At 37.6% G+C, this 12611-nt stretch overlaps 1 protein-coding gene across 1 annotated transcript in view; it reads left to right on the plus strand.

Annotated features, from left to right (window-relative positions):
• Nucleotides 1-12611, plus strand: part of SCIN (scinderin) — an 82816-nt gene that overhangs the window by 13581 nt on the left and 56624 nt on the right. The gene's annotated exons all lie outside the window — the stretch shown is intronic.

Below are 12611 nucleotides of genomic sequence, written 5' to 3' on the forward strand. Positions count from 1 at the left end.
TATCTTGAAAAGAAGTATTGCAAGGTCTTGTGCTAGGCTCTAGAAGGTGGGATTAAGTTGGGTCTTTTAAACTTTGTAAAAAGAATAAAAGGCATTTTTTACCATTGCAAACCCATGGGCAAAGCAGAGAAGGCAGGAGAGCCCTGAGCATTTATGATCCCCTTCTCATTAAGCCATATACATCAGCATCCTCCTCATCGTCACAAACTTTTCTGCACTCAGCATTGTACAGAGACCTGCTCTGGCCTGTGCTGCTTCAGTTAGCCTGAGGCTTGCAGGGGCTGTGGAATTTCCTCCCAGTGCAGAGCCAGTGAACGGTGAAGCCAAGATTCAACCCTGAGGATATCTGATTCCCACCTGAGCATTTTATTTTACTGCCTCTTCGTGGACAGTATTTGGGGGGAAAACATCAGAAAAAGCCAAAAGAGTTTATGCCACCTGCATGGAGAAGGGACACTAAGGATTTTGAAAATGGAACCACACAGTCAAGGTTCTGTTAAGGCAATATTAACTTAGAGATTAACTTAGAGATAACACAGAGATTAAGTGTGCAAGGTTATAAATCATTTGGAAAATGGACCCAAGCTATAAACTTAATGGGTTTCTCTCAGTTAGGATATACCTGTAGTTTTTTACTGCTGGTATATAATTTGACTATCTTGGATCACACCAGCTTGTGTGCACAGTTGCCATCATCATATTAATAACATCCAAAGTACATTCCTCAGTGTCACACTTACACATCTGCACCCCAAACGGCAGTACCACTGCCCTGAACCTCATTGTGAATTTCTTGGAAGAGCACTTTTCAACATTAAGTGGTAATCCATTCTCCTAACTGGCTTCTCCTAACATTTTTATAGCTCTTTGTCCCTTGATAATTTAGGAAGTGTTTTGACATATAAGATAGCTTTTTTCATAGAAAAAAGGGACCTCAGTTTTCATCCAAGCTGAGCTTAATCAACCTATAAAAGTTGGATATTTGATTAGATGATCTCTGGGGCCCCTAAACAGAAGAGACCCTTCCAATTGGTCATGTAATTCCTCACTGTCGTTACGTGAACATATTTCTATCTTAAAATAACTTTCATGTGTAATGTAATTGCTTCACACATGCAATCATCTTTTTAATTACCATGAATGGCTTCCAGTTCATCTTTCTAACTATCTAATCTTTAACCTTGAGTGAGTCATTAACTGCTCCGAAGCCTTGACTTCCTCATTTATTGTTTTCATATTGACTCTGATTTCTGATGGTACTTCTAACCTTGGCTGACTATGATTCAGTCTCCCCTGACACAGAGTCACATCTGGAAATGAAAGTTGTCATCATGGTTTCCACAAGAGACAAAAAGCCGTAGAGGGTGGGAGCAAGTCACTTACATTAATGCAGGCTGAGTGGCAACCTGGGGTTTTCTGTTCTTAATTTACATTCTTTTCACTACTCTAAGCTAACTTGGTGGGATATACGATGGTATGGTTCGGCAGCAGAGTATCTTGCAACAGTTTCCGAATCTGCTCAATTCAGAATTATGTCTAATCTAGTTTAGAATCTTCTCAAAGTTGTAATGTTAATGAAATCATTTATTATTTTGTTGAGCAAGTATGAAGTTTCCACATAGGTTAGATAGTTAGGTGCTGTGGCAGGCAAATGGTAGTTCCAGTGACATATTCTGTCTTCCCATGGGTAATGTCTGCTATGGGAGTATGGTCTATAAGTACAGGCTCAGACAGAGCCTCTATTATGAGGACAGAGCCTCTATTATGAGATTCAAGGAAATTATCTGTTTAATAGTAAATTATCTTTATTTATCTTTATTTATCTTTATTTTATAGACTTTCAAGTTGTCTCCTGCTCTCATGCCTGATTAGAGACATTTTGAGTGATTCTGTTTCAGAGATAGTATATTGTCTCTTATGTTGTTGAAGTACACCATACCCCAGAGAGATACCCTGGTAGGAATCAAGCAGTACTACATATACTCTCATTTATTTGCATGATCTCTTTTTATGTTACTAATCTTTAACCAGTTGGTATGTTGTTAATGATTTCTGAATGGCGATAAGATCTTGCAATTACCTCGGAGACTCTATTTTTGGGGTATGTCACAGTAAACAAAGAAGGACATGGGACCAAAATTTTCTCTACCATAAAATCTTAATGAGTTCATGATTTCATAATTACCTTCTGCATTAGACAGTACAAAAAGAAGCCAGTGTAATTTCTTCAAGTTTGTTTTATTATCCAGGTATGAAAAAAGTAGGTTGGACCTCTAAAGTTCTCATTTATCTAGAGCCAGCTGGCCAAATCTAAGAGTTTTGACATATACACATATATATATATAGACATAACCAAATCCTATATTTTGATTTGATTTGAGGAAGTCAACTTTTTTGATCAGCAATCACTATTGTTAATATGATATGCCATATACCTTTGGAACATATGCTATTATAGGATTTGAGACTACAGTAAATATTTCCTGATATGACCATGTAAACACCTCGATCAAAAGCATGAGATTATAAAATTCCCTATTAATCACTTTGAATGTTAAGAAATCATCAACATTGTAGAGGATGATTTGGATAAACTATCTTATATTTAGTATATTCTCGGAAAATAATATGGGACATGGCTAGATCTTAGCAATTTGGAATTTGCTGAATCTTTGGAAATCTTAGCAATTTGGAATTTACTGAATCTTTGAACTGTGAATTTTAATGTTGGTGAATTTATCAATCATCATTTTCCCACTATTTTTAAGGCTATGAGGTGGTTGAAGTAGTTGTAGAAATGGCTAACAAAATCATATCTAAATATATTACAACAAAACCATCAGTAACTACAGAATGTGGATGATAATGGAAAGAATCCATAATTTCAAAGTTGGGATCTGGAACTAACTCTTTTAGAAATATGTGTCAGAGCCAACCACTAGGAGAGAGTTGGATTTCACAGGAGGAGGAATTTCTGCGGTGAGTTACTAATTGTGCTGTTACAGAGCATGTTCCATTTCCTTGTTAACTTGTTTGGTCAGTTATGCAGCCTTGCCCCACTCGCCTTGCTCTTTATAACCGATTGCCCCCTCTTTCATTGTTCCCTCCTGCTGCTCTGAAACAGCAGTCTGCACTTCCGCATTTACCATTTGGTCCACAGTCCTCTTTTTCTGACTTTCACTCCCACCATTTCTTTGAAATGTTCATCCTATTGGAGCAATGGCTGCTGCTAAATCCAGGGGACATTTTGTTCCTTATCTACTCCAACTGACACTGTTGATTACTCCCTTTTATTTCAGCCTCACTCCCTCCCACCCCTGGCTTCCTGCTTTTCCTCTGTTTCAAACCATTCTTTCTCATTCTTCTTCACATAGTCTGCCCACCCCCTCAAGTTTGATTGTTTGTTTGTTTTTAAGGATTTCACTTTTGATCATTGTCTCTTTATACATTCTTCCTGAGCAAACTTGCCGTCACCCAAAGCTTCAACTATTCATCCACTAGTAAATCTCAATTTTATAGTCTCACTCAGAACTCTTACCTGAGATCTATGTCAGCATTTCAGACTACCTCCCAGATATTTCTTGTGTGTATCACAAGAACCTCAAACTTAACAAGTCTAAAAATGGAACTCATTAACTTCACCCTCTCATTCCAAAATGGTTTCTTCTCTTATTGTTCTTACCTTGTTGAATGGAGCTACCCATCTTTCAGACCTCAAACTTCAAATCTTGAAGTCATCGAGATGACTTCTCCCAGAGGCTTTACATTCAATTGCTCACTGGGCCTACTCTCTTCTACCTCTTGAGTGTCTCCTGAATCCTTCCCATGCTCTTTATCACTGTGATACTATCTCATTGCCTTGCACATGACACTTTCCCTCAAGTCACCATGCTTTTGCTTTGCACACATTGTTTCCTTTGCCTAAGATCTACTCTTGCTCTGCATCACTTTTCTGGTAAGTGTCTGATATCTCATCCTTAAATATTCAACTCCAATATTGCTCCTTTTATGATGTATTTCTTGGCCTCTTCCTCCCTCTTACCCCTATCCCACCTCACACCCCTGGAGAATTAAACAAGATTTTATCTCCTATTTCTTGTCAACTTGCAGACTTGTCTTGCCATTTTCCACATTTCCTGTCCTTTTATTTATCAATCTCACTCACTCACTTTGTCCTTATTAGAAATCCCAGAACTTACAGTCACTCAACAAATGTACAGTCTCATGCAGTCATGTGGATAGAGATATAATTTTCTTTTTTTTACCTTTAGCTCAACCTGAGTTCATAGTTAAGCTTCTATTTCTTTTTTATTTTTATTTTATTTTATTTTTTCAGTGTCAAGCTTCTATTTCCACAGAAGCGTTAAAAGTTAAAAATAAAATAGTCTTGTCCTATAAGGTGAACCTTGTTTCTCATGAAAGCAAATCAGACCTATCCACCCATCCCCTTTTCTATCCCCCAGGTATAGAGTGTGTGTATGTGTGATATTATGGCCTGGGGATGGGGGACTGGGTTGAGAATGGAAGTGAGTCTGGTTTGCAGTGTTTAGCCCTCATTCCTCTCTAACATTCATTGAGACTTTGCCATTTCATTTGTTCTTGAGCTCTGGGCTTTGAACTTTGGCCTCTGTCCCAAGATTGTTCCTGGAAAATATCTATGGCCTTACTTTGGTCTTTTGTTATCTTACCCTTTCTGGTTCCGTCAGCCATTATAGTAGCCCCTCTGGAATTCTGCCTTATTTTTCCCATACCACATGCTGTTGTGGGGATACTGTACCCACATTGTACCAGTGCTCATTGGTTTGATTGTGTGGACACTGCCTGCAGTTGTTTCTACTCTAATGTTCAAGGTCATGGATGAATATATCACATATGGGTTGGAGGGGAATATACTGAGCTCTTGTCAGAGATTCCACTGCATCTGATCAAGTTTCCTAGTTCTCTTGTAATCCCCATACTCTTCTCTTCTTGGACCTGACCAACCAGTCTCATACTATTTCAGGGTGTTAACCCCTAAGGCCAAGACTCTGGTTCCTGATATGCAAAACCAATTTTCTGTAAATTGCTGCATCCTCAACTCCTTCCCTCAGAAAACATTACTCTCACAAAATTAAGGTTCTTTTAAGTTAGACCTGTGTTGGCTTTTGGACTTTTGTCTCCACTATGACTTTAAAATGTTCATTTGAGAACAACAACAAAAAAAAAATGAGCAAAGTCTTCTTTGTTCTGGGTAAATTTGTCATTATCTGAAAGTAATCCATTCCACTAGTTTTATAAGGAGAAAGCCTTGAGGCAATAAGAAAAGATAATGGGAAAAATAAATCTAGTGTTAAATCTCTAAAATTTACCCTTCAACAGAAGTAGGGATGAATGGTATTTACTGTGCAGTTGGTGTGTGCTGGGTGCTACAGTATAAAGATGGAAACCAGATAGTCATTGACTGGCAGGTGCTGTCAAATGGTGAGAGGCACAGACACATACACAGCTCGGAGTATGATGAGGTAGAAGGAAGGACTGGAATGGAGACGCACACATTACAATTAGAGAATAGATGAGGATACTAGGAAAGACTGCTCCCAAGGTATTAGAATTTATGTTTTCATTCTTACAAGCTCACATTAGAATCATTAGGGAGAGGTTTTTAAAATACTGTGTAATATGACCCCTAAAGATTCCGATTTTTAAAGTTTTGGGATGGGACTTTAGGTAAGTCTTTTTTAGGCCCTACCTCGGGTCATTTTATTGTACAGTTAACATTGAGAACCATTTCAATATGGGAAATGTCTAAAGGTGCTGGAAAATTCAGGATTAATTACACGTCTGAAAAAACCAGATCAGTTAAAAATAGTTAAGTCACCAATGTGTGTGGCTGCCAGAAGTTATTTTTGATGAAGTGTAACTGTAAAACTTCTTTGATTCGCCAAATACTCGGAAGAGTATAGAGAACATAATTTCACCAACTCTCCTTATCACTACAAAAACAATGCTCCAAAAGCTGTCATCTGGTCTCAGTAAGTGACACAACTATCAGCAGCCAAGCTAGAGGGGTCCAAGTCATGGCGCTCTCACCTTGTCCTCCAGTTTACACTCAAAGGGCGTTGTTGACCAATCCTGTAGGCTTTAACCTTCTAGCTATCCTTTGGTTCTTCTTTTTTCCATAGCCACTGCTCTGCCCTAGTTCACAGGCAATCTCTTCCTTTCTGTTCACCAAGCCCTTAGTGGCCGTGCATAACCACTCCATTCATCTCCCATTCTTCAGTCAGAGGTGTTTTAAAAAATACATATATGCCTATGGACTCTGAAAAACAATCTGAGGGTTTTGAAGGGGCCGGGGGTGGGAGGTTGGGGGAACCAGGTGGTGGGTATTGGAGAGGGCACGGATTGCATGGAGCACTGGGTGTGGTGCAAAAACAATGAATACTGTTACACTGAAAATAAATTTTAAAAAATTAAAAAAAAAAAAAGAATTGCCTAAGTCAAAGGCACAAATATTTTCTCCTAAAAATAAAATAAAATAAAATAAAATAAAAGTCCCTAAGAATTTAATTTAAAAAATCTTTTATTTAAAAAAAATACATATATGCATCATGGAATGATGTTGAGTTGCCTTGGCTTTGAACAAGATAGGACGTAAATAAACACTTGTTCATCTAAAAACTCCCCAAAAAAGTCATGGTTTAAAGTTTAAAAATAGGAAAAGGTAGATTCCTAGAGGTATCTCACACGTCATTCATGGTGTTTAAGTTATGCTTAGAGAGCCTCAGGCAAAGAGGATATCTGAATGAGCTTTTATATTTTGTTAACTCCATCTAAGGGAAAAGTAAGCACAGTAAAAATAAAGCCGGTAGAGGCAAGGGAGAGCAAGAGGTCTGGCTTCCCTTCTCCTTTCATAAAACTGTAGATGTATTTAGAATAAATAACTGAGCAAAGGACAAAAGAGTAACAAGTTTATGCTGAACTCTTTGCACATGTCATGAGTCAACATCACATGGGCTGTTCTGACTGTTCCTTTAAACTCAGCTTCTGAAATCTTGCTTCCCTTCAAGGGCATCGTTGAGCATTGTTTTATTTTTCCTCTTATTTCCTGCTCCCAAATGAGGTTTGGCTGCACTTTGATGTTTTACTTGTTAACCCTGACCATGTAGTTTAAAGGAAATTTTAGAAACCTCTAGTCTGTCCCCAATGTGGTTGTTTCCATAAATACCACTCACTCCCTTATTGCTGGCCCAAACAAATTGCCCGTAACAGTTGTCTTTACTCCCTCATTTACTTTTCCAGTTATCCAGAGTGATTTTGTTTTCCTTTACTAGTTTGTGTATTCAGCGTTAATTAGAATTGGACAAACTTCAACTACAGGTTGTTCATGGGCAGTTTGTACATTAGCAAATTTTGGCCAAAATTTAAGTGCATTTCATTCTGAATTGAATCGATCCTTCTATATTGACAGGGGGCTTTATGTCCCTTCCCCCAAGAAGTATAACATTTAGTGTGGAATTGTTAAATTCTTTAGAATCTTAGAGTGTAAATAGTTGCCTCCGAAACCATGTTTGTTTTATCATTTTCAAGGTCTCAACTGCTTAAATCAGCTTTACCGAAGAATTTTTATCTAAATTCCATCAAAGTATCATAAATAAAACAATTTATGTTTTATTGTTTTAAATTTTACTTTTTTTCTTGTTGTTGTAATAGTATGCATCACCTCTTACACCAATTCAGGTATTTTTTTTAGCTCTGTGTAGCGTTCTTGGTTTTTTTTAGCTCACTCCCTCCAAAAAACAGGGTAAGTTGAATTATGGGAGCGTTTTTCAAGCACAGGGCCAATTGAGCACAGAGTTTCCTTGTGCACAGAGTGAAGAAGTGGTCTTACCCAGCTACCTCTGAATAGAGTAAGTGTTGGTAGTGCAGCTTATTAATAGTACTATACACATTTATTTAGCACAGTAGAGCTTTGTTAAAATGAGATGTCCTAACTGCATCATACATCCATGATAGAATTTAAATTGCTGAAATTTAATGAATTGCTTAAATTCTGTTTAAAATCTAAACAGATTTTCTATTTAAAATCCAAAGCACATTTTAATGTGTTGCTGCCGTGATTGAATGAAATATATTTGCAGAAAAACTTAAGTAGCCTTGAAAAAGAGGGTTTTTTTAAATTAATATTACTCCTTAAACAATTCTGGCTGTGGGCAATTTATAATTAAAGTCCATTTTTATTGTATTTCTTATCTGAATTCACCACTGAAAATTAAGTCTAGGAAATAAGATAATAAGTCAGTTTTATAGAAAGAATAGCACAAAATTAACTGAAATAATAAAAGAGTAAGCATAGCACAAAGCATTCATTTTCATGCCCAATAAGAAATTTTCTTTTAAATACTTTATTTATTTGACAGACAGAGATCACAAGTAGGCAGAGAAGCAGGCAGAGAGAGAGGAGGAAGCAGGCTCCCTGCTGAGCAGAGGAGCCCGATATGGGGCTCAATCCTAGGACCCTGAGATCATGACCTGAGCCGAAGGCAGAGGCTTAACCCACTGAGCACCCAGGCAACCCCCAATAAGAAACTTTCTTTAACACCTTTCTTAGTGACTGGGTCATCTTGAGTTAAAAAGGAAAATTTTACTTTCAACAGTTTAATTATTTTTATGAGCATTTCCTAGATGTGTTTTTGCTATTTAAAAAAATTTTATTGAAGTGTAGTTGACATACAATGTTATATTAGTTTCAGGTGTACAGCATAGTGATTTGACAACTCCGTACATTATACAGTGCTCACCACGATAGGTGTGGTTACCCTCTGTCGCCATACAACATTATTACAATGTTAATGAGTATATTCCCTATGTTGTACTTTTCATTCCTGTGACTTAGTTATACCTGGACGTTTGTACCTCTTAATTTCCTTCACCTATTTCACCCACGCCTCTCCCCTCTGACAACCACTAATTTGTTCTCTGTATTTCTGATTGTAATTCTGGTATTTGTGTAGTTCTGGATTTTTTTCTTTTTTTTTAAGATTTAGATAAATTTAAGTGAAATCATGTATTTGTCTTTTCATTCTGTTGCTAGTTTTCTTCATGTGCAGAAGCTATTTAGTCTGATGTGGTCCCAGTTGTTCTCCCCCTTGCCTGAAGAGACATATCAAAAAAAGTATTGCTAAGGCTGATGTCCTAGAGGTTCCCCCCTGTGATTTCCTTTAGGAATATAACGGTTTCAGGTCTTACATTTAGGTCTCTAATCTTTTTTGAGTTCAGTTTTGTGTATGGTGTAAGAAAGTAGTCCAGTTCTACTCTTTTGCATGCAGTGGTCCAGTTTTCCTAACACGTCAAAGAGAGACTATGTTTTCCCCAGTGCATATTCTTGCTCCTTTTGTCATAGACTAATTGACTATATAAGCAAGAGTTTATTTCTGGGCTCTCTGTTCTGTTCTATGTGTCTACTACTGCACCTCATCCATTTTGATTACTGTAGCTTAGTAGTATATCTTGAAATCATGGATTGGGGTATCTCCAGCTTTCTTCTTTTTGCCATTTTAAAGTAGAAACTGAGGTCCATCTGTAATGGTGAGGAATATTTTCTATAACTAAATTTATCTGTGAACTGATACTGCACATAAAAACTCCCAACCCAAGGTCATGTCACAGAAAATATTTGGGGATCCATGGACTACTATAAAATTCTACATTAAATAATAATTATGTTCGTCAAATTATTATCTGCAATTCTCTTCTAAACGCATTTTACCAAGCTAGCATAATGCTTAACAGAAGCTAATAAAATTTGTGTGATTTTATATAATCTCTTTGAAGTCAATGAGAAGTCACTTACACAACTAGGTTAGGGAGAACACAGACATCTGTTGGACAATTAGATACATGCACAGCAAATCAGTTGTGTAAGTTACGAGTAAGTCTGAGAAATCTAGAGATCTAATCTTCAGATCCACTTCCTGTATTTCACTATAACGTAGATATTAGAAGTTTGCTTTCTCAGACCCACTGAGAAAAGAATCATGGGCAAAATCTCATGGGATAAGATGGGAAAGAAACCTGAGCCAAGAGCCTAGGGGTACTGAGCAGAGAAGCACGCTTGGCCACACTGGGTCATTAGATGTTGCAGATCCTTTGCAAGTGCTCAGGTTCCTGTTTTGTTTTTTGTTTTTAAATCACCTTCCAGTGCCACCACCTGATTTTATTATTTTTTAAAGATTTTATTTATTTATCTATTTGTTTATTTGAGAGAGAGAGAGTGGAGGGGGTGAGGGTCAGAGGCAGAAGCAGACTTCCCGGTGAGCACGACCCTGAGACTCCAGGATCATGACCTGAGCCGAAGGCAGTTGCTTAACCAACTGAGCCACCCAGGCGCCCAACACCACCACCTGTTTTTAATGCACGGTGATAGGCATGGATGAATCGTTGGGCACCATTTGTTTTCACTCTTTGGAATTGCTGACCTGGGCATAGTATTCAAATGGATTCCAAATGTGAGTCTCCTCTTCGGATGCCCAGATGTAGAAAAGAAATTAGAGAGGAAACAACAGCAGTGCACCATTCTTTTAAAAATAGAAAAGATATTACCCCTTCACCGACTGCATAGACTGGTTCAGAGTCTAGAGTGAAAGGAGTTGCAAGGCATAGTCTTTTTCATTTTTCTTCTTATAAAGACTCAAATTTCTAAAATGTATATTTTTTTGTTTTGTTTTTTGTTGTTTTTTTTTTTAATTTATTTGACAGACAGAGATCACAAGTAGGCAGAGAGGCAAGCAGAGAGAGAGGAAGGAAAGCAGGCTCCCATCGGGCAGAGAGCCCCATGCGGGGCTTGATCCCAGGGCCCTAGGATCATGACCTGAGCCGAAAGCAGAGGCTTTAACCCACTGAGCCACCTAGGCGCCCCTAAAACGTGTATTTTATTCTTGAGGAGGAATATGGAATAATGCATCAGGAACCTAGGGATGGGGGTAAGGGGTCAGAGAGTCTCCCCCAGGCCTGTGTAATTCAAAATTGGGTGTCCAGGGCTGGGAAGAGAGCCCATTTTAGGCAATCAGTAAACATTTGTGAATAAAGAAATGACTCTGGACTGGAAATATTTTAGCTTCAGAGAAAAGAGCCATTCTCTTTTCTGTGGATTCTGTGGCTTCTGTGGATGCTGGGTGCTCTTTTATCTTGCTCTTGTTAATTAATGTGCTCTTTTATTTTATTTTGGTTTTTTTTTTTTAAAGATTTTATTTATTTATTTGACAGAGAGAGATCACAAGCAGGCAGAGAGGCAGGCAGAGAGACAGGAGGAAGCAGGCTCCCTGCTGAGCAGAGAGCCCGATGCGGGACTCGATCCCAGGACTCCGAGATCATGACCTGAGCCGAAGGCAGCTGCTTAACCCACTGAGCCACCCAGGCGCCCTTATTTTGTTTTTTTTAAAGATTTATTTATTTATTTATTTGACAGACATGACATGCTCTTTTAAATACTGCAAACACAAGGGTGTATAGCTGGTAAGTTGCAGCCGGGTCTGTCTCCTTCACACTTACCCACTGCGTTAATCACTTCTCCAAAATGGACTGTGCGCAAACTCCGTGTGGAACCATTTTGAAAGCAATGTAGTACAAATACATTATTAGCATTGGTTGTCTACACGTCAATCTGTCCTTGCCAGCTTTCTCTTATTCTTCTGTATATCCCCAACATCTGCCTCATCGCAGGCACTTAATACATGTGACATCTAAAAAGAGAGAGGAAAAAAAAACTATTAACTTAGATAAAAATTAAAGGTTTCTTCCTGTGTATATGTGCCTCTCTCCATCTGTTGTTGAAACTGTGTATCTTTAAAAACTCTTTCTTCGCAAACACAGAAACAGAGCTTTTGTTTCTGCTTCCACTTAAATGGAACTGTATTATTCTGTGACTTATTTTATTCTTGAGGGTATACCTTGAATGATTTTCTGCATTGGTATTTAAACACTTTTCTCAGTTTTTAGGCATTAAAGAACGGTCTGAAATCTCCATATAACAACATTTACACAGCCATCCCCCTACTGATGGCACATTTGTGGGGTTTCTGTTCTCTTTCTTTGTTTTTGTAAACCATGTGTGAATACCTCCATAGGATAGATTCCCAGAAGTTGAATTCCTGATCCTAAAAGCACATGCAATTTTTTGATACAAAACAAATTTCCCTCAGAAAGACTGTATCAGTTTATGCAACCCAAATAGAAAATGACAACGCTCATTCCTATGTCCCTGCCAAGCATAGGTGCCATTACATTTTTCTTTCTTTCATTAAAACCACATTAAATGATATTTTATATTATTAGTTTACATTTGTATCTGTATCTTCTGATATTGTCTAAATATACAATATTTTAATCTAAATATCTATATATAATCTATTGATTTTAGAATACATTGAACTGTCATAAATGTCTATGTTAAAGTATAACTTTGATATTATCTGTTTTTTCTCTGTATCACAAATATATATAACTATTATCCTATTATAGAACATTTAACATCTTCCCAGTGCCTGACTAGTATAATTATATAGCAATAAAACCCCTTGTATATATGGTTTCTCCCTAATCTTTCTGAATAACTTATTAAAATGAATTCCAGATAG

The sequence above is a fragment of the Lutra lutra genome, chromosome 11 (genome assembly GCF_902655055.1).
Source record: "Lutra lutra chromosome 11, mLutLut1.2, whole genome shotgun sequence".
Lineage (NCBI taxonomy): Eukaryota > Metazoa > Chordata > Mammalia > Carnivora > Mustelidae > Lutra > Lutra lutra.